The sequence below is a fragment of the Triturus cristatus genome, chromosome 8, assembly GCF_964204655.1.
Source record: "Triturus cristatus chromosome 8, aTriCri1.1, whole genome shotgun sequence".
Lineage (NCBI taxonomy): Eukaryota > Metazoa > Chordata > Amphibia > Caudata > Salamandridae > Triturus > Triturus cristatus.
The window spans coordinates 598,987,027-599,010,540 of record NC_140591.1 but is presented as its reverse complement, the minus strand read 5'-3'; the positions used below and the strand labels follow the sequence as shown (position 1 = coordinate 599,010,540).

General features: G+C 43.6%; 1 pseudogene; it reads left to right on the top strand.

The window, feature by feature from the left end:
• Positions 1-10,056, top strand: part of LOC146802458 (cis-aconitate decarboxylase-like) — a 68,224-nt pseudogene extending 58,168 nt beyond the window's left edge.
• The last annotated feature ends 13,458 nt before the right edge of the window (positions 10,057-23,514 follow it).

Sequence of the window (23,514 nt, the reverse complement as noted above, 5' to 3'; positions counted from 1 at the left end):
TATGGCAACGCACTCTACAAAGGAATTACCACACACCTCCTTAAGAGACTGCAGACCATTCAGAACCCAGCAGTGGACAGACTCATCCTCGACCTCCCCAGATAGACCCATATCACACCTCGCCTGAAGAAACACCATCAACTCTCTGTCCACAAGAGATGCCAATTCAAGAAGCTGACCCATACATACAAGGCCCTACACAGCCTAGGACCAGCTTACATCAACCACTGCCTGGGCTTCCACCAACTCTCCAGGCTCCTGCGCTCCACCTCCCTCTCTCTCACGCACACCCCACACATCCACCGAAGCAACAGTGGAGGAATGGCCTACCTCTCAATATCCGAACATCACCCTCTCTCTTCAGGAATTCAGAAGGGGACTCAAGACCTGGCTATTCAATGGATGGCGCCCGAGCAGCTTGGCTCTCAGCGCCTGGATACCCTCACAGGTGATTAGCGGAGCTTTATGAATCCTGTTTGATTGATTGATTGAGATATGACAGCAACAGTGCAACCATCCCTAATACAAAGCACAAATACAGCCTGGGCAGCAATAATGTACGTCTCCTCTCACACATGTCTGTGTGGCAGTTTCATGTTTAAATCTTGGCACGGTGAATCCACTTTTTACCTTTTACAGCGTGATAAAACATATAACTTTGAGCCGTGTAATAAAAACTATTATTAAAGTAGCAAGATATGAATTACTTTGTAGTATGTTGTAAGTATTTAGTAATATTACCAGTAAGGACCAGAATTTAGAGTCGTGAGTTGCGTCCTGGTTTCCCAGCATGCTGCTGTGTGACAGTGTTCAGACATGGAGTTCCACGCTACATCATGTTATGTGCATTTAGAATACTCACAGTCTGCCATTAGTACAGCCTTTGAAGCATTTTTGATTGACATGGTCCGATTAGAAGAATAGGTCAAATTTCCTTGAGATGTCTAAGCACAAATGGTGCTGGGGGTTGGCATAAATGGACGTAAACGTAAAAGTGTCAAGAGTGATAGAAATGGATACTGTTTGTTGATTCTATTTCAATTGATTGAATCAAATGTTGCTCATCCCTAGACTGTGACAGGAAGTATGGCTAGCATGGTTCATGGCTTGACAATTGACCACCTGACAGAACCAGTGCTTCAGAGGAGCAAACGCATGATCCTGGATACCCTGGGAGTCGGGCTCTTGGGTACCGGCACCGAGGTCTTCCAAAAGGTCTTGCAATATAGCAAGGTAAGAATTCTGCATCCCTGGTAATCAGGGTATATTGTGAAAGTATTTTTGCTTTGTTTCTTTTAAATTGTCCCTGTGAATGTCAGGATCCAGCATATCTCCTATTAAATGAACCATGAGTTGTATGGTCAAAATAAGAATAAATGTATCTCTACACTAAAACTATGGGGCATATGTACATTTCCCTATCGCCACTACAACATCACTTTTATTGTTGTTGTGGTGGCGAAAGGGGCTGCGCCCTATTTAGAAGGCAGTGTTTAGCCACTTAACGTGGCTTAACGCTGCCATGTAAATAAAGTAATACAACAGTGGGAGACCCAAAATACCCTTGGAGGCATGGGCAGATAAACTATTGATAGGTAATGATGCCTACAAGGGATTTCATTTATTAATATCACTTAAAAGTTATATAAATTGATTATTTGTGTGTTATGTCCCAAATAGTGGCTGAACCATGAGCCAATCTCCACATAAGTCACAATGATTGATGTATGAAAATTTTTCAAACACGGGTATATCTGATTTTCTCAAAGGTACACAATTTTAATGTGAACAGAAATATAAAGGGTACAATCAAAAGCAATATTACATCATGATAGATGGTACATAAAGGAACCGACAAATCAATGATGTGATCATCTATTCCATACAATATACAATAAGGAAATGAATCTAACAAAATAGAAAACAAGTCCTTAGTAGCCAAATTTGCTGGGGAAATAGATGTAATAGTCGACGTTTCGGTCTGTTTATGGCGATATCGTCCGTCAGACCATCTTCAGGACAAACAATCAAATATTAAAAGCAACCCATGGATTATATTCACTGAGATCAATCAGGTACCAGGGAAAGGGCCTAATAAATAAGCACCCGACTGCACACAGAAGGAAAACTGTGTAACTGAGTTGTACAGCAGTAGTGAAATTGGCAATTATCACCAAGTTTTTGAAAAGGATTTTTAAAAAAGATAAAGAATGAGTAAAGCAGCTGTCGTCCTTTAATCGCGAGGCAGTAGTATAAGTTTGGGTTGTGATATCCTATGGTCAGGTGAAAACTCTTCCGCACTCTTTACAAACAAAATGGCAATTCTTGATTCTCAGCGATAACCAACCGCACAGCAACTTGACACGATCTGTAAATAAGGCCCCCTTTCACGCTATGGTTAGCGTGAAAGGGGTGAGCAGTGGGTGTTGCGATGGGCGTTCCACCACAACACCCAATCATTTTGACGCTGCCCCCTATGTACAAGAGTGGCGTACATAGTAGGCAACGCCAAAATTAAGACCGGGGAAAACCTGGTCTTAAGTAGGCGAAACCAGGTGAAATGCATTATTTCTCCTTGTGTTCGCTTTTTCCATGTGTGCCGCCTTGTGCAGCACACATGGAAAAAGCAAAATGCCATGGTTTGTTTATGTACTGGAAGGTGTCCTTTCCTGTACATAAACAAACCTTTAAAAAAAATTCAATTTTGTGACTTTCATGTGTGCTGCATGAAGCAGCACACATGACTAACAGAATGGTATTTTAGGATTGTTTATGTGCAGTAAGAGACACCTTCCTTCACATAAACAATCCTCCCCTGCATGCAGACACCCTGCACTATGGTGCAAGGGTGCCTGTATTGATGCTAAATTGCTAAACGGAGCAGCATTGTAGGTGGAAACGCAAGGCTGCACCACATTCTTGTAAATATGGTGCAGCCTTGCGTTTCAGAAGTGCCGGAGAGAGGCGTTAAGCCAGGAAAGCTAACACCTCTCTCCGCCACTTCCTTTTACATATCCCCCTAAGTTTCATATTTATTCATTACTGAGCTATGCATGGTGGCCATCACTTCCACTGCTGCTCATACAGACATTTATTTTGAGTCAGCGTTGATACCACTAGTGCTCCATTTACTTACCGTTGAGGAATACATTGGATGAGATTGTCTGTGCAGGTGATTAAATTATGCTGCGACTGGCCAGAGGCAGGTCATTTTATGACGAATAGCCCAGTGATTTCTTGTAGCCTATAATTATTGACATTGGGATTGAGTGTATCATAACTTCCGATAACTTCCTAACCAAGGCCATACTAAATGACTCGTGTGTAAAGTCTCACACATCATGAATCATGATCTTTCTTGGAGGAGCGAATTGTTCGCCGAAACCCCCTAAAATGAAATATGAGTCCACCACTGTAGTGTTTTCACATATTTTGTCACACTTGCAATATAATCCAATATTGGCAGAATAATATGGAGTGTTTTTAAAAATATATTTTTACAGGTCCTTAGCATCAAATGTTAGTTAAAATACTCCCTATGGCATTCAAAGTAGCTCCTAAAACTTTATTAGAGCTAAATGGTCACCTTTCCCAAATTGATTGCTGTATTCAATTAAGAAATGAGAACTTTATCAGCGGTCGAGCTGTTAATGGCTCAGTTGATAGATGAGGGAAGAGGTTTGTCTACAACAAAAGAAAATATGTTTTTGACTTGGTGGAAAATGTGATTGTTTGTCACGGCATTTATTTTACAGGGGAAGGGAATTCATGTTTGCATTAGACAGATCATGAAACATCAGTTACATAAAATGGGCAATCATGATTTAGAAGAAACCCAAACATTTGACCTTTTTTATAAGCTCTGATGCTTTGAATTTTAAACTGTTCCTAGTGAAACACCTACATGGGAAGCATACAACATACAGTATTTTATTTCAACAAGGCTGTTCCCTGATGCCAGGAGTTGTTTCCAGATGCCCACTAGAGTAAATTGTTTCTTAGGAAATCTCTTTATTTTCTAGGTAGATAGGATGGGCCCGATTCACAGAATTAGCTTCAGACAAAATTCTAAACTTACTACCATTTTGGTATTCACAGAATGCACTTACTACTTTTGGTATTCACAGAATGCACTTACTACTTTTGGTATTCACAGAATGGATTTACGACTCCTAACTTTACGTCTGCACTCGGGCCGGAAATTCCGGCCCGGAGGCGGAGCTTCCAGCCCGGAGGTGGGGCTTCCAGCCCGGAGGCGGAGCTTCCGGCCCGGAGGTGGGGCTTCCAGGCCGGAGGCGGAGCTTCCGGCCCGGAGGTGGGGATACCGGCCAGTGGCGGAGATTTAGCCATGGCCAAAATCGCGACCTCTGGGCCGGAAGCTCCGCCTCCGGCCTGGAATCCCCGCCTCCGGGCCGAAAGCTCCACCTCTGGGCCGGAAGCTCCGCCTCCGGGTCGGAATTTCCGGCCCGAGTGCAGACGTAAAGTTAGTAGTCGTAAATCCATTCTGTGAATACCAAAAGTAGTAAGTGCATTCTGTGAATACCAAAAGCAGTAAGTGCATTCTGTGAATACCAAAATGGTAGTAAGTTTAGGATTTTGTCTTAAGTTAGTTCTGTGAATCGGGCTCGATAATTTTTCTATGAATAACTTCACAGTTTCCCGTTTCTTGATTTAGAACTGATTGGCCATTATCTTTTGTTACCTGCCTCACTGAAATGATTATCTGGTCTCAGCATTGCATTGCATTTGTTATTTTCCAGATCTACAACTCTGACCGATCCAGCACCGTCTGGGGCCATTCAAACCTCAGACTTCCTCCTCTGTACGCTACCTTCACCAATGGAGTTGCTGTAAGAACTTTTAAAGAACTATTGTGTTCAAATATTCAGCAATTTATTATTAAGGCAATTATTACTGCCTTTAGCCCGTTCTCTGTTGATGTGTGTGGGCCCACTAAACACTAAAATGCCAGTCAACCATTGGAGAGTGAAATATTTCAAGAGATATCAATAAAACCAATTCAAGGAGAATGACATAAAATTATATTGAAGAATGTCACCAGGGTATTCAGAGACTGGCACCTTTCTTGATTACAGTTCTGCTTTCATAAAAGAGCCAGCAAAAGCAGCGAAGATAAATTCAGTATGCGTGGAGTTGAGGGGTCGAGAAAGAGAGGAAGCAACACCGTAGATGTAGACCCAACACACTAATTAGTTATGCACTGCACCAATGTATGTGTTTCCTTCTTAAGTGAAACAGGCTTAACTTAAACCTTAAAAACTCTATCCTCAAAATCTTCCTCAAGCAAAATACTGAGTGTGTGTCCACCCCGCCATTCAACATACCTGATCTGATGTGCTATCCATTCAAATTCTGACAGTTTCTGAAAGTTCCTACACAAATGTTGAGTCTGTACGATCTCGAACACCATTTCCCACATTGCAATCTTCTTAACACCTCTGTCTCCAGCCTGTTCCACCAGCGGTGGCTCCTCCGCTAAGGCGGAGGAGCGTAGCCCTACTGATCAAAAGGAAAATAAAATGACAACAAATCGTTATTATCATTTTATTTTTCCTATTGAAGTCAGTGGGTCTCTGGGAGGGGCGAAGCTGGCTAGAACAGGGAGTGGAGTGGTTTGCACTCCTTAAGTGCGCATGACTGCTTGGTCGGCCCTCTTGGGCCGGCCAAACAGTCCTGCGCACTTTGCATTTTCCTCACCAGGCTTGCTTTACATAGACTGGTGAGGAACATGCAAAGCCTCCCAGTCCCCGTCTGAGCGCCGTGGTTCGGCTCTCAGACCAATCACCACGCTTCATTTCAGCTTTGTTCTTGGCAATGGGAAGCCCGGGTGCTACCTGAGGAAGAAGAAAACAGAGGTGAGGTGGTGGGCGGCCGGCCCAGTTACGTGCTTTTCTTTTTCATTTTGTTCCCGCAAACACCCCCATTCCTGCCCACCACTCCTGATCGGTAGCAGCCACTGCTGTGCTCCACCATTTCTCCAATCTGGTCTGCTTCCGGTCCCTATAAGTGTGTTCCACCTTAGGACATCTGCTTAGTTTAACTTCTATAAGTCCTTCGTTATCAATGCTCCACCCACTTCCCTGGACCGTGTCACTCCAGAATCTTGTTAATTGGGGGTCAAGCCTCTTCAGTGTGCTGTATGGCAAGAGCCAGAAGCATGTGGGAAGGATTGTAGTGGGTGGAGCTCAGCACTCAGATAATAACTACCGCTAAATAACAGGGGAATCTATATCGTATGATAAGTGACAATTTCTCCCCTGGGAGTCCTGAATCAAACACAAGACCAAATAGTGTTTTTTTTTTAGGCAGTCCAATTTCAATGACAATATAAATGTGCTCATACTCGGAGCTGCTATTTGCTTAGGTCTGGCTCTTATCACTGAAACAGAAGTCCAGCCAGGCAGAAATTAGGAACCATGCTGTTTTTTGGTCTGGTCTTTGAGAAAGATTTACCTGTCTCACAGAGTATCGTTTAAAAAAACCCAATATCTAATGTACATACATAGAGGGGCTTTTGTGCATCCTTTGGTCTGTTTAATTGTTGTTCACATTGGCTTCCGTCCACCACAGCATACAGCATGGGGTAATGAGACTGCCCACTTTACCCATTGGCTTCTTTCACTTTTAATGACTGCACTAGTCCTGTACGCATTGTTCTCAGGTTCAAAGTGTGCTTTTTATTATTTTTTTATATTACCTTTCAATGCTTGTTATGTGTGTAGCCTGCATGTCTGATGCCAGTTGGACCAGTTTGCCAGGGCACGACCTATTAGATTGGCCAAAACCTGTTTATAAAGGAAGTAAGTTGGTGCAGACTCAAACATATTTTCAGTTACTAAAATATGGCAGTTAGGAGCTAAAATGATTTGATGAAAAAGAACAGAGCTTTAGACCATACAGACCTGTAGTAGGGCAAAAAATGATCCAGTCAATCTTGCAGTGCTTGTTATTGCCTATGTAATATGGAAGTTAACAAACTGACTTTGCGCCATGTTTTAAAAGATTGAGGCAAAACTTATTTGAAGCTTGGGCTCTCTAAATAGTCCTGCTTCTTCAACCCGTTACATTCATGTTGTGATGAACTTCGATAGGAGATCTTCTTACTGTGGTTAAATATGTGCACAATAATTGATCAATACATTTATCATTTTCATGTTTCCCTTTAGACTCACTCAGTGGATTTTGATGATACGTGGCACCCAGCCACACACCCATCGGGGGCTGTTCTCCCCACTTTGATCGCCATAGCAGAAGCCATGTCCCCCAAATAGAACTACTCTGGACTAGACCTGCTTCTAGCCTTCAACGTGGGCATTGAAGTACAGGGCCGCCTTATGCGTTTTTCCAATGAAGCCATTCCCAAACGGTAAGCCTCATGTAAACAACCTGAAAAGTATTCAAAAAACAGATATTGGACAGAAGAGTAAATGTGACATTTTGGTGCTGACCTAAATGTAAATCACAAAAGTGCCAAAATACCCTCTCTGCCAAAGTGAAGTTTCACCTGCATCTTTTAGAGTATTGCGGAACTTCAGTGTGCAGAGGGCGAAGACTACTTCATCTCTGCCACCTACATACACCTCCGACTGCCCGCCACAGAAAGGGCCACTGGAGGTTTGGCCATGTGCTCGCCTACACTGTTTACAGTGGGAAAATACATGTCCAGTATTTACTGTCTGTCACCGCCAGCTAAAGCCTGGCTGTAAGGGGCAGTGAAAACTGCAGAATGACCCTCACGCTTTATGGGAGAAAACACCCATTGTGAAGGGGTCATTGTTATTTTAATTTTCACAAACAAAATCCTGCTTTCGAATTTAGTATTTGAATATAAGGAAAAGTTGAAAATGTGATGTACGGCTCCATCATGTTGACAGTGATGTCCTTCAAACTTTCAATGCATTTAGAGGAACTACCTGACAGTGGTTCCTGAAAATGTAAGAAATGCCCGCTAGGCTGATGGACATCTCAAAATTTGAGTACCCGCGTCATGGTGGATGTAAAGTACTCCGCCATGGTGACAGTACTTAATCCGAACCCAAAACTATAAATTAGGCCCTTAGATTGTAGAATATCAACTTTCCTTTGAGTGTTTTTGGAAGTCTGTAATGTTAAACTCTGCAACCCACCTGAATTAGTTCCCTGTTAGAGGGTGAACAAAATAACTCCCAAACCTGTGTCGGCTGGATGTAGATACTCCACAATCTCATATCCCTCACAAATGGGGGTGCTCTCAAAACAACTTTAACCATTCTCTCCCAGACCTGTCCCACCTGTTGCATAATATATAGATATATAACTGGGACCTTTTCGTCCATCATTATAAGATCTAGTATCGCTTCTTGACAATATGAGGCCCTGTAACAGCTTCGTTTCCAGTTATTCTCTTCATCTAGCCATTCTACTTTGTGTTGCATTTGTGATGTCATTTTAATAATATGGTAATATCAGTCCTTCCTGTTCTCTTGGTAATTTCAACAGGGCTAGTTTTCTTCACCTCCTCTTACCTGCCCAAACCAGTGAGACCAATAGCTGGTCGAACTCTTTAATTGGTTCGCTGATCAAAGGGGTCACCAAGACTTACAAAAAGTATAGGCATCTTGGTAGGAATACCATTTTAATTAAGGAGATTCTCTCCATTACTGGCAAGGGCAGTGAATTCTAAAATGCAACCAACTTCTATAACTAAGCTATGATCCTGCTCATGATGAGCTTTTAGTGAGTTCTCTTATCTTATCATGCACCACCTAGATATAGAACATTTGTAGATTTCCATTGTAGTCCGCCATTAGGAGTGTCATTACTATCCCTCTTTCTTAAGCACACAAACAAAAATAGCCTGGACTTGTCCCAGTTTATGCACAGTCCAGATACTTCTCCAAACCTAGTCAGTTTCTTTAGTAGCGGTGACATTGATGCCCATGAGTACCTTCCACATACATGGATATCAGACTCTTTATATCTCTAATCACTGTTGCTATTATTTCAAACTCTTAAGTATAATTAACAGTCATAAAAAAATTGTGAGTCTTGCTTTTCAGGTCTGCTTGAAGTAGCTAATATTCACCCTTATGTTTTTTTGCAACCAGGTTTCATCCTCCAGCGGTGGTTGGCACCTTAGGAAGTGCAGCAGCAGCTGCAAAGTTTATGGGATTTGAGCAGTCTGGATGCCGAGAAGCTTTGGCTATTGCTGCTTCATATTCAGGTGCTCCAATGGCCAATGCAGCAACTCAGACGAAGCCTCTGCACATCGGCAACGCAGCTAAGAATGGGTTGGAAGCAGCCTGCTTAGCATACTTAGGCCTGGAAGGAAACAAGCAGATATTAGATCTGGAGTCTGGATTTGGTGCCTTTTATGCAGATTATGCTCCACAGATGCTGCCTTCGCTGAACTCCTACACATGGCTGCTGGGTGAACAAGATGTGGCCATCAAAAGATTTCCCGCCCACCTCGGGATGCACTGGGTGGCGGATGCAGCATGCTCTGTCAGGAAGCACATTGTAGAAACTGATGAATTGCTCCCCATTGACAGCATCCAGGTTCCAGAGGCCAAGTATGTCAACCGACCATTCCTGAATTCTGAGCATGAGGCCCGGCATTCATTCCAGTTCAATGCATGCTCAGCCCTGCTTGATGGGCAGATGTCTGTGCAATCTTTTAGCGATGAAAACATTCACAGACCACAGCTGCAGCAGTTACTACAGAAATTACAGGTGGAGCACCCCAAAGACAATAAGCCAAACTTTGAGAAACTTTACTGTGAAATAAGTGTCACACTGCAGAATGGTGCTATACTCACAGAGCGCTGTGACACCTTCTATGGTCATTGGAGAAACCCTCTCAGCCAGGAGGATCTAGTAAAGAAGTTTAGGTCCAACGCGGCCACGGTTCTCTCAAGGGAAGCAGTTGATGGCATTATTGAGACTGTAGAGAAACTAGAAAATGTTGTTGATTGTTCTATCTTGGGTGCTTTGCTTAAACTTAGGGAGATGTCAACTGCCGATCAAAGGGGACAACTTTGACAGTGAACAAAGTGACAGACATTTCTACATCCTTCTTAACTAATACTAGGGAGGGCAAGGTTGAATCTTTCCTGGAAATCACAATCATGACTAGATGCCTCCAACTAAAAACACAGTGCTTGGATTACATCTGACCGAGCTGTAGGTTGCAGTAGTCACACACTAACTAGGATTTATTATGGAGATTCTGTGATCTGACAGAGAGGGTGGTGGTATGACAGAGGCTCGAAAACACCTGTGGATATGAGTACCGTAGAGAAGCACATATTTCAACTATGATTTGTCTCCAAGGGGTGATGAAGTAAAACGTGTGATGGTAAAGCCACATAGCATCAAAAAGGTAGTCTTCTTCACAGTAAATGTAGTAAACTAATTGAAGTGTCTTCCAGGAAAAGCGATGGGGCCCAATCAGTATTAGAGTTCAATGGGGCCGAAGACAGAAACAGAGAAGTAATCAGAGTCACCGAGCAAAGACACAGCTGGAGAGGCAGTAGAGTCTACATGTAGTAGCGGGCAGAATAGCTAGACCTGGTGAAATGAGTAGTGGTTGTGTATGTTTTTAACAATCTCCAGAACTAAGGTAGAATAACTGAAGCTAAACCTTTCAGCTCACACTGGCAAATATCACTGTGTGCTTAAACAGCAGTGATCACATTTTGGAGAATGTTCCTCTCACAGAAGTGACTCTTACTCTTCGTGAGAAACCCTCACCTGTAGCTGATGTTGTGCAGTAGAAAGAGTCAGCTCATGATATGTCGTCCAAGCATACATGAAAACAATTCCTGCAATTGTACGCATGTTCATGTACACACACACACATTGACGCAATAACCCATGCACTGCACACAGACCCTAAACACATAATCACGTGAACTATGGATTAAGAAAAATATGTAGACAGAGCAAAGAATGCAAAACAGCTATAATAATTTTTTAGAGTGAAACTGTGTGATTGTGTAGAAAAAAACTTTATAGAAGCATAAAATCACTGAAATTCCTTTTTAAATATGGCATTTGGTGAATATGTTTTTAAGGCAGCTATATGTGTGTGGGGATACTGTATGATCAAACCTAATGAAAAAACATTTTCTTAATATCTCAACAATACAGCATATTTGTAATCATTTCACAGTAATGAAGGACTGTTTTGAAAACAATAATTAGAATATTTAATTTATTTTACAATATTTCTTGCTCATCCATTATGAAAATATGCTCAAGTGGGGAATTTCGAGGAGGTCGTTTAAGAATAGGTTACTTCTTTTATTTATTTGTTTTATCACTTTGAGAAGTTACAAAACAGAAAAACACACAATGCAGCGTGTATTATGACTTTGGCACTTAACATTCTGAATTTCCAGCTGCTAGGATCAGAGAGGCTGTCAGGAAAAGAAGAGAAGGTGATAAGAAAGAAAACACCCACCCAATCTTTTTTGATTTGTGGTGTATTATTGTACCCTGCAGTTAGCAAGTCTGAGTGTCCATTATAGTTTTTACAGCTTCAATGTGTATAGGCGACAAGTATTGCCAATGTAACCTCAAATATTATTTTGCAATGAAGGGAGGTGCACATCAGCAATATAGGGTAAGCGTGTAATTCCAATATAGATGTTCTGATTAGTGCGCCTGTCGCTGGGCAGTTCCACACTGTCTGGTTGGAGAGTCAGGCATGTCCCAGTTATGCAGGTAAGTTTCGCAGCCCGCCCCTTTTGTCTTTGGGCCTATTGCACGTTAGAATGGATTACTTCATGTGAGGTTGTAGGGGGTTTTACTAATATCACTAAAATAATATAGTTTATAATAAATGTGCAGAATTAACATGCAAACCTATAGGTAAATGAAACACTTATAAATGTAGAAAATGCACTAAGCAATCATATTTATTTATACTAGGCCTCAAAACCCTAAAGCAACATTGTTTGACAAACCTAATTGACTAGTTTTGCGGCAGCACACATAAAATGTTTAATTATTGACCTTTCCATGAACATGTTTTTTTAATAAACAACTGTTGCATTCATCTGTTCATCTAAACTGTGCAGAATGTTTCTTTTTACACAAAGACCACTGTTAACACATGGTTAGAAATTTTCGCTTAATGAAGTAATGAAGAAAACCTCATATAAAAATGGAGCATTTAAAAGTGAACTTGACCTTTTTAACTTACTTTTTCTTTTGAATTCATGGGTTTCTGCTTAATATTTTGTTTTTCATTAATACAGATGTTTAGAGTTCTACGTAGATCATTGTTAGTAAAACGTAAAAACTGACATTTTGATATTTAGAAGGTTAGACACGGAGGTAAAGTCTTGAATGGGAAAATGTTCCACATGAACTTATAACTGTTACAACAAAGTTACAAATCTAACATTGCTGTCTGTAGACTATTGTATTTGTGTGAGAAGAGGAGTGGTGCTGTTCCTAGGATAGCACCTAAAGCTGATTGGCTGACTGGAGAAGATGAAGTGACATGTTGCAAGCTACAGCATGTGTTGTCTGTAATAATGCACATTGCTAGAGTAGGTTAACATTTTTTCCCCTTTCTTTTCCCCATTGCCACTTGCCGCTGATGCTGCTGATATTATTCATATCCTTTATCCTTCTTCCAAGCTGATCTGAGACCGTCCTGAGTTTCTTGAACTTCTCTTTATGGAAGGTTATGCATTGATTGATTTTTGAATTGTCACATGGCCCATGGGGAGATTGTTGTCTTCACTAAGTTGGCTTGAGCTCTGCTGACATTACACAGCTTTGCGCATGTTACTACGTGGCTTTATTTTTTGCAAAGACTTCTTTCGTACTTTTCACATGATAACTGTCTGCTGTGAGAATTCCCTGTCGTTTCCCGGGATTTAGTCTAAACATTGTGAGCAAGGTCGATAAACAATGCATCTTGTTATTCTGTTCAGGTCAGGACCTAGTACCTAGACAAAACATACCAATGCAGCTGTTGTTTGGAAACTATACTTTGGTAGAAAGCACCCATGATGTAGAACTACCATCTATAGGCTAAGGTATAGGGTCTGCAGACAAAACCCAGAGATCTGCAAATATATATTAATACTGCTCCTTAGCAGTATTTTTTTAGTATTTTAAACTGTTTTGTGCCTCTGTCAGATCTTATTGTGGACCGGAACAAGAGTGTGAGCGAAAGGGTGCGTCTTGCAACCGCGAGTCCTGAGAGATTCAGGAGTGTTGTGTTCTGGGATGTCTAATCACTTCTTTCTCTGTGAGTGAGTAGGAGGGCAAGTCCTGGGTGTCCCTAAGCACTAAGGTCCCATAATACTACGCATAGTTCTGTTATTGGGCAGAATCCCTGCAACAGAATTATTGATCTGCTTTATATGCTGAAACTTTATGCTTACACTCTCACTCTCTCTCTCTCTCTGTCTCTCATTGAAACACTTTAAGGGTTCTGACTGACATCTTTTTTCTCTTGATTATTTCTTTAATGGATCGTGCTTAATGCTATTACAATATTTTCAATTATTTATTAATTGATCATTGATTACTGATTTTCTAATAAGATTCGAATTACTAAAATTGATGAATTTATTTGTGATCTAATAAAGATGACTTACTAAAAGATTTATAATTAAAAATTAACTCATATCAATCTTTAACTATTGACTGAAATCAAAATAGAAATTGTAATTATAATGTATGTGATGTATTGCTTCTGGTCTTCTTTAAAACAACGGCAAAGGTCCAGTGACTGGGCAAACACAGCGGAGATCAACTTGTGTGATGGTAAACCGAGTTTTATTTCAACAGATTCCTGCTCCAGCAAACTCATAGAATGTGTAGGCATGAAAAGATGCAAACAAGGAAAATTGTTTAGCTTTCACATTACTCATGCACATCAAGACACTCAACTTATGTCCACTCATTACAGACATACTTTCTTAGGGGGGCGTGGCTAGCATCCAAGCATGACGGATGGGTAGTCAGAGAGCTCCTGTGCCCGGTCCCCCTCAACCTGCCCTAATTTTACTCTGAGTGCTGCCATTGGCTGTATCTCCTGTAGCTATAACATCGGGGGATGTGGCACTCGGCAGTGGCACCCTGGTAATGCAAAATGGAGCTGTGGCTCTTGAGACGTGCGCACATGCTCCTGCCTGGCTGCTCCCAGCAATTAGTGCAAATGAGAGTGCTGACTGGGCATGGACACGATAAGTGCCTGGATCGCCCAACACTGGGGTGACACAGAAGCCTGGTGCCTGGCTCCTGCAATGGCCTGAGTGGTGAGAGAGGATCTCAGGGAGTGCATCACCAGTAGCCCCCAACATTTGTCCTGCTGCTCGGCACCACCTTTCTTCCACTCCCCTGGACTGATCCATGGAGAGCCGCAAGTCTCTGGGTACTGTGACTGAGATGGTGGAGGACTAGGGAGGTGACAGTGGGTGCCCAATTGATGCGGTGTGAGATGTGGTGATTAAGCCCTGAGGGGGGTGCCTGTCTGTGCCCCAGGAGAAATATCAGAGTCGCCAGACATCAGCGGGTGACTGTGACTAGTGGTGGGGCCTAAACTCTCCCTGTGATGGAGTGGCCAAGGCTTGTGGTGGCTGACTCAGGATGCGATATCCCAAGCTGCCTTCATGACGACATGGAGCCAAACCCTGATGTGGCTGCAAATCAAGGGAGAGCCCAGCAAGTGGCTGTACCCCGAGACAGTGGCCTGTGCTTAATATTGGTGGTTCTACATTGCGTGTCGCCTGCCCTGCCTCTCTTCTCCTGCTCTGCCTTGGGAGCTGCTTCCAGGCCTGCGTGTTGGAGCGGGCCTTGTAGGGTGTGGGGCATCGCACAGAGCATACCAGGGGGCTGCTGGCCCCAGAGAGAGAACCACACAGTGAAATCCTGATCCCATTGGGGACTGGATAGAAATGGTGGTTCACTATGCAAAGCCCCTGATGCTTAATCTGATGGGCGACACTACCTGGTCCTGGAGATGGTGAATGCCCTATTGACTGCACCACCCAGGAGATACTACTGCATGGGGGTGGGGTTCTTCTGGTGGCCAGAGTGAACAAGGGACCCCTGGGAGTGGTCAGCATGCAGGAGAAACAACCAGTACAAGGAACTGTGGCCCATCTGGGTTCATGGCCGCTATTGCCCTTCTCCCCCGGCTTGCTTTCGAGATTCCTTCCCGATACAGGTTCAGTTGGGCAGGCTGAATGGGAGGCGCACTGGAGGGGCCTGTAAGAGGAGAGCCACCTTCATAACTGACAGGTACTGGTAAGAAAAGAAGAGATCCCTGGCCTCTAGCAGTGACACTTGTTTGGTGGATGGTAGCTTACCTAGGGAGGCCTAATGAGCTACTGGGTGACCATAGATCTATGGGAGCACAGACAACTATTGCTGTTTGGTGAAGACAACTATGGGGCACACTCGGACTAAAGTAGACAGATCAACCTTGTTGACTCACTCCTAAACACCTCCACTGGATGGCTCCCTAAAATAAGACAATGGAAACAGACGCGGCCTCTTTAGGACTAACAAACCCATTGGATAGACTGGACATAACCCTACAGGAAATCAGAGAATTAAGCCAGGTGATGGAACAACGATTGGGGGCCATCTCCACAGTCATGAGCCTGCTGAAAGATGACCATCTCAAATTATCCAACAGCGTCAAAAAGAATGTACCGACGCTTTCAACATTGAACCCTAGCCATGAAAAACTCACTACGCAGGTGGCACAACGTCAAGTGGATCTACTACTAGAACGGGCGGAGGATGCGGAGGGGAGAGCCTGCCGCAACAGCCTATGCATCATCGGGTTGCCAGAGGGTATGGAGGGAACACGTCATCCAGTTTATAGAGGAATGGCTCCAGACGATGTTGACTCCCACAAGGCCCTTGGACGTGGTTGAAAGGGCCCACAGGGTTCCCACCAAGAAACCAATCTCCGGCGCTCCTCCGTGGCCGATCGTGGCCAAGATCCTTAATTATCGGGATCGTGATGCACTGCTGCACACAGCCAGAAACAGAGCCCTATCCTGGTTGATAATGTGAGGGTCTCACCCTTCCTTGATTATACTGTGGCTGTCCAGTGGAGTTGGGCTTCCTTGCCAAGTGGAGACTACGAGAAGAGGGCCATACATACACCCTCCTTGTCTGAGCCAGGCTCAGGGTACTGCGAAACCAACAGTTGAGCTTCTTTGAAACCCCGGAACAGGTCCTTGACTGGCTGGACCAACATTCTCAGAGCCAAGAGCGGACTGCAACAGCACTGCCGAGGATTAAACGTAGGACAAAGAAATGGAGGAGTGACCTTGCCACATGGGGGTGGTGGAGGCAAGGGGGTTCCTTCTCCACAGAAGGTACTGGAAAGACAGCTGGCAGCCCTTCGTTCTGTGACAACATTGCGCACGCCACATCTCCAACTTGGATGTAGCAGAAGGTATGGCGCTGTTCCCTACAGTTACTCCACAAACTGCAGATGACTTATAAGGGAGGGCCTTGCCATACATGCCAGGCAACGCTCAACTCATGATATGGTACCCCACATAAATGATGTGCGCCCTCTGAATAAGCATACTAACTGGAACTTCACACGAACAAAAGTTCCCACAGGCTAAAGCAGACAGCTGCCCCTTATTGCCGCTGCATTGCTTCCCCTGTTATAACATGATATGTACTTCAAGATGGCACTGACATACTGTTCATCCTTACTTGACTTGGGTTTGGTGCCCAGGAGCTGGATGGTCCTTGATCACTCTCTGGATTTCACTATATCACTGCACCACGCCTAACTGGGTGGACTGGTGACAATCCGATAGCAGATGCACCTGGTTCTATTCGTTTGAAATGTTAACCATTAATTTACAGGTTTGGTCGAATGACCCACAATCGCTGGACCAAGTTTTGGAAGGGGGAGGAGGGTTTTGTTGTTGTTTTTCATAATGTTTACTGTGTCACCACTAGCGCTGGGGAAGGAGGGCTGTTTGCAGATGCACCTCGCCCAGATATGCATTAAATTTTGCAGATATAGAGATGGCATCAGTGATGAAACAATAAAAGTTAGCAACCTGGAATGTGCAGACTATTGCAGCCATACAAAAATGACTTGAAATATCCTGAAGCACACCCTGATTGTTACATGCATTTCAATTCAATTTACCTTCTTTTTCAAGTTTGGCGTGCAGCACCCATGTTGGTGCGCCGTTCCTGTCGCACCTGAACATAATTCACTTTGAGGTGGTGGCCCGCTGGTTTATCAGGTCACACAAGGGTTGCACAGCCGTATAAACATTGGCATTCCAAATAAATACACATCCACCGTAGTTATCCAATTTCTGTCAATTTATTTTCTCATTATTTCTCATAGTTGGTCCATTTTTTAACCATCACGTGAAAAGATATGAAATTCCTTGATTTTTTGGCATTTTAATAATTTGATGCATTGCCCATCCAGGCCTATACATGAACATATGGGGAATTTCCAGACCTCCTCCAGATTCGATACACTTTACACTCAATGCATTTCGGTTTGAAAAAACCTTCCTCAGGAGTATTAAAAATATGCTTTAAACCCATACTCCCTCGATAAACCTCCCCCCTCAAATTAATCACCTATTAACTTCCACCTTCAGTATTTCAAGTGATGTCGTTGTACACACCGTTTCAACACCTGTTAGCACCCTGGTAAGAACAAAAAAAATACCGACAGAAAACGAGAACATCGTGTTTCACGTCAAAAGCGGCACACCACGTTCCAATCACAGAGAAATCATCTACATGGACTGTTTATTTTATATATTGTTTACAGTTGGATATGAAGCATGCAATGTTTATGTGTATAATAATATATATGTTCACGAGGCAGAGGGGGTCTTTGTTGTGGGGTTATGAACATCACGAGCACTGTTAGCACTTGAAATTACTAGAGGTATCATGATTGGATGATGGAAAACCACGTGAGGGTTTACACCTATGACCATAGAGGAGGGGCGGGTAACATCAATTCAAATTTGGGATGAGTACTATGGTCGCTTTAAACAAACTATGAGCGCGGATGAGGAGGTTGATGCGCTGTGAATCTTTTCATCAGGTACACATGGGTTTGGAAAAGGTGCCGAAACCGGACACAGGGAAAGAGTGTAATTCTTTGTTGTGGTTTTTTGAATTGGGTACGGAAGGTAGAAGTTAATAGGTGATTAATTTCAGGGGGGAGGTTTATCGAGGGAGTATGGGTTTAAAGCATATTGTTTTTTAATCATGACGTTTTTTAATCATGATGTAGCGATTAAGTTAGGGGGTAGATTCGAGGGTTATATGTATTGTTTTGCACTGTCTAGTTGCAGTTTATAGCCACGTTGTGGGGTTATGGGATTGTGATTAATTGACACTTTAAATATAAGTTGCTTGGTATGAAGTTTAAATGGTTTGAGATAAGAGTAGAATGATACATTAGGTAGATATTACTTTCGTATTTGCTGGGTTTATAGGCAACTGTGACTGAAATATATATACTTTTACAATTTATAGACACTCCTGAGGAGGGTTTTTTCAAACCAAAATGCATTGAGTATAAAGTGTATCGAATCTGGAGGAGGTCTGCAAATTGCCCATATGTTCATGTATAGGCCTGGATGGGCAATGCATCGAATTATTAAAATACCAAAAAATCAAGAAATTTCATATCTTTTGACATGATGGTTAAAAAATTTACAAACTATGAGAAATAATGAGAAAATAAATTGACAGAAATTGGATTACTACGGTGGATGTGTATTATTTTGGAATACCAATGTTTATACGGCTGTGCAACCCTTGTGTGACCTGCTAAACCAGCGGGCCACCACCTCAAAGTGCGCCATACAAAAATGACATCGGATCTTGGCCCAGCTACACCGGCGCCAGGCACATATTACCTTTCTTCAAGAAACACATTTAGTTGCCGCAGAGGCTTCCAAATTACAAAATCACTCGAGAGACAATTTGTCTATACCACCTACTGAGTCTTTGCCCAGGGTGCGGCAATCTGTATGCGAGCTGGTGTGCTGTTTGGGTTGAATTACTCAAGGGAGGACACACAGGGTCACTATGTGTTAGTAAAGGGGACCCTAGATGGGGGTAATATTTGTCTTCAGCTGCATTTATGCACCCAATATGGAACAAGAACATTTTACACACACCTGTCCAGGGTACTAGCTGATTGGGCCACATATCCCTGGGTGCTTGGGGAAGACTTTAATGCGGTGCTGGACGTGATGCTTGATAGGTCACACCATCCACTGCCGGGGACCGCACAGGCACGCCATGCCAAGATATTGTACCAATGGGTGGATGGTTGGGGACTGTCTGATGTGTGGCGAAATCAGAATGAATGTACGAGAGAATACTCTTTTTACTCACATCCACATATTCTGCACACACAGCCAGATCGCTTCTTATGTGTCCTCCCTTGAGTAATTCAACCCAAACGGCACACCAGCTTGCATACAGATTGCCGCACCCTGGGCAAAGACTGAGTAGGTGGTATAGACAAATTGTCTCTCGAGCGCTTTTGCAATTTGGAGGCCTCTGTGTCCATCCAGATACGCTTCCTATGCCCAGCGCACCTCAAACGCAACATTATACAATCCACCTACTTAGGCAAGACCATCTCAGATCATAATCCCCTGGAGATCTCATTAGAATGGGGTAGGGAATCAACTCCAATCCCCACATGGTGTCTACAACCTAGCCTATTGGAAGACGTGGTCTTTCATGAAATCCTGGCAACTGCCAGAGATACATATTTCACGACGAATGTTTGTACTGCTTCAAGGGAGGACACACAGGGTCACTATGTGTTAGTAAAGGGCACCCTAGATGGGGTAATAATTGTCTTCGGCTGCATTTATGCACCCAATATGGAACAAGAAGCTTTTTACACACACCTGTCTAGAGTACTAGCTGATTGGGCCACATATCCCTGTGTGCTTGGGGAAGATTTTAATGCAGTGCTGGACGTGATGTCTGATACGGGACACCATCCACTGCCGGGAACCGCACAGGCATGCCATGCCAAGATATTGTAGCAATGGGTGGATGGTTGGGGACTGTCTGATGTATGGCGAAATCGGAATGAAGGTACGGGAGAATACTCTTTTTACTCACATCCACATATTATGCACACAAAGCTTGATCACTTCTTATGCCCAGCACACCCCCAAAGTAACATTATCCAGTCCACCTACTTAGGCAAGACAATCTCAGATCATAATCCCCTGGAAATCTCATTAGAATGGGGCAGGGTACCAACTCCAATCTCCACATTGTGGCTACAACCTAGCCTATTGGAAGATGTGGTCTTTCATGACATCCTGGCAACTGCCAGAGATACATATTTCATGACAAATGTTGGTACTACTTCCTCTCCCACCATAGGGTGGGAAGAATTTAAGGTGGTGATTAGGGGCACTGCCATCAATACAGTAGTAGGGGCTATAAGGGAGTTATTTCAAGATCTCCATAATGTGGAGGAATCACTGGGGCCCCTTGAGAAGGAGGCATCTAAAACCAAGGATGCAGGGCCATGAATACAAGAGGCCAGGGTACAATATGCAGAGTTACTGGAACATCTTGGAGTAATGGAACATCACCAAGGCACACAGAGAGTATATACAGAAGCAGACAGATCGAACACCCTATTGGTGCATATGATACTCCCAGACATCTCCCAACACCGATTCTGGCAGTAAACACCCCAGCTCAGGGAATGGTGGTCACGTAGATTGAGATTAACACCCCATTTTGAGACTATTACACTGATTTATACTCTGTGGGGTTATGATTGGGTTGGCCAGAGTTCTGTAGTTCTTGCGAGGGGCACAACTCCCTAGCATGCAAGCAAGGACAGGGAGGACCTTTCTACTCCAATAACGGTAAATGAAATCAGAGAGGCCCTGAAGGAACAGGCACGTAATAAACATTTCAGGATCTGATGGACTCCCAGTGGAATTCTTCTCTACCTAATCTACTAAACTAGTCCCACAATTAGAAAAATTATGCCATACATCCCCTCCACCAGAGAAGCACTAGGTATATCATTATTGAAAACAAAGAAGCCACCACAAGAGTTGAACTCCTATCGCCTACTTTTGATACTAAATACACAGTATAAGATACTCAGTGAGATGCTCGCCCGTAGACTGCTTCCATTGTTACTCAGACTAATACACAGATCAGTGCGGATTTGTACCTCACCAATGCACCCTGTTAAATATAAGAGGGTTGTTTCAGATCATGGATGCCAGCCAAGCTCTCCACCCCCATGCTGGTTGTCCTTTCTTAGGCATAAACCAAGCATTTGACTCCTTGAACTGGGATTATATGCTTGCCCTTCTAACTCAATTTGGAATACCTCCAGCCTACATTAAATGGGTCAAATTACTGTATACAGCGCCCATGGGCAGAGCTAGAACAGGTCCCCACATCTCCAAATCCTATCTGGTATGGCGAGGCACTAGGCAGGGTTGCCCTCTTCCCCCCTCCTCTTTATCCTCGGGGTTGAACCCATAGCACAAAGACTAAAACAGGAAGCAAGGCACAAGGAGATTCCAGTGAGGAGTGCAGTTCACACCATTTCATTGTATGCCGATGTGATAGTCCTATATTTCAATGATATTCGAGAGGCGCAGATGGAAATGGCCTAACTATTGTCCAACTTCGGGACCGTTTCTGGCCTCTGCATTAATGCAGACAAATCATGTGCGTTTTCCTTTGCTGGCACATCTATGGAACTGGCCCTACACTTTGGGGAAAATTTGATCCAGATTGCCTGGTTACCTTTCGATACCTGGGGATTCAAATATATAGAGAAAGCCCTGATATACTAGACAGTAAGCTCTTACATACAATCCCATCGCTTAAATCATTGGTCATCTTTTGGTCGATGTTGCCCCTTTCAGTGGCAGGGAGGTAGGCACTAGCCAAGATGGTGATGCTGCGGGGCCTTTTATACCATTTTGTGAAGTTACAATTTGTGATTTCTAATGGGCTCTTCCGGCAACTCAACACTCCCTGGATGGATTAGATAAGAGTACAGGGATGTCTCAGGGCCAGCCAGGCAAAATTACAATTCCCTACGGATAGAAGAGGACTAGGAGCCCCTAATTTAAAGGCGTACTGTATTGCTGGACATCTACAGTGGTTGCCATACTGGCTCGCTGGCAATACCCTACTGGAAATAGACTTTACTGAGACACAGTTAGCACAGGGACAACTGCATTGTCTGCTGTGCCCCGGCACTCAGTCCTTGCCCACATGCAAGTTACTATTATGTATTGTGTTGGCATAATGAAAAATGGCAATTAAATATTCCTCGGTTAGTGTGTTGTACGCACCCAACATACCCTTATGAATTCACCCCACTACTTCTGGCACCTTAACGAGTAAGAGGCTTACACCCTGGGAACACGAGGGGTTACCGCAGTGGGCGACCTGCTTGCAGAGGTATCCCTCATGACCCATGAGGACTTCATCCATACACACACACACACTTCCAGATACCCTATTCCTAACACATGCCATTTTTCTCGATTATGTGCGTCAACACTGGGCAACTGATGATTTAGAACCTCTGATGCATGGGCTACTAAGGGCATTGCACACAATGGGACATGGATGGCACCTGGTACGATGGCTTTATAAAGGCCTTCGAGAACATCTGATGATACCACTTACTACACTACTGGACAAATGGGAGACGGATTTGGGTAGGACACTCTCAAACAAAAAAGGTTACGCCTGCTGGAACGCCACTAGAAAGTGTCTCGTAATGTGAGATTTAAATTTATAAATATGGCATTTTTCACTGGGCGTACTTAACACCACACAAAATTAATAGGCTACACCCTGCTGCAACCTCAATGTGCCCCCATTGCTGTGTGGAAGGGGAGGGCCTAATCCACATGCTGTGGGCATGCCCACAATGATAAGAATACTGGGCAGGAGTGGCCAGAGTGCTGGGTGCAGTTACTGGCCACTCCTGCTTCCATCTGTGGTCCCAGGGTGGCCCTTAGCATATCTGGGGCTGTCTTTTTTAATAACAAATGGACCCAAGTCATGGATTTCCAGTGTAGGGGCAACCACCTTGATGATATGAAGGGAAATGAGTCTCGAAGGGGAGGTTGAACAACAGCATAGATACCCAATGTCAGGAAATCTGGGATACTGAAGTGAATAGATATACTTGGCTAAAAAGGAAGGGGCAACCCCTAATTGCACAGAAACCTACACTGTATTCCTTGCATTTTAGAGGTAAAGGAACCATTCCACTGAGAACAAATAAAAACTGTGGCACAATACTGCACATTCCGGACATTCAATGGGGCACCTCCACGCTGAAGTTCACTTACTGGCAATGTGGCGAGTTCGCCTACACTCAGCTCGTCCCTGGATGGCATGGCCTCTACTCCCTCATCACCATAAACACCCTGACCCTGGTCATTCCCAGAGAAGATCTGTCACAGTTGCACCAAC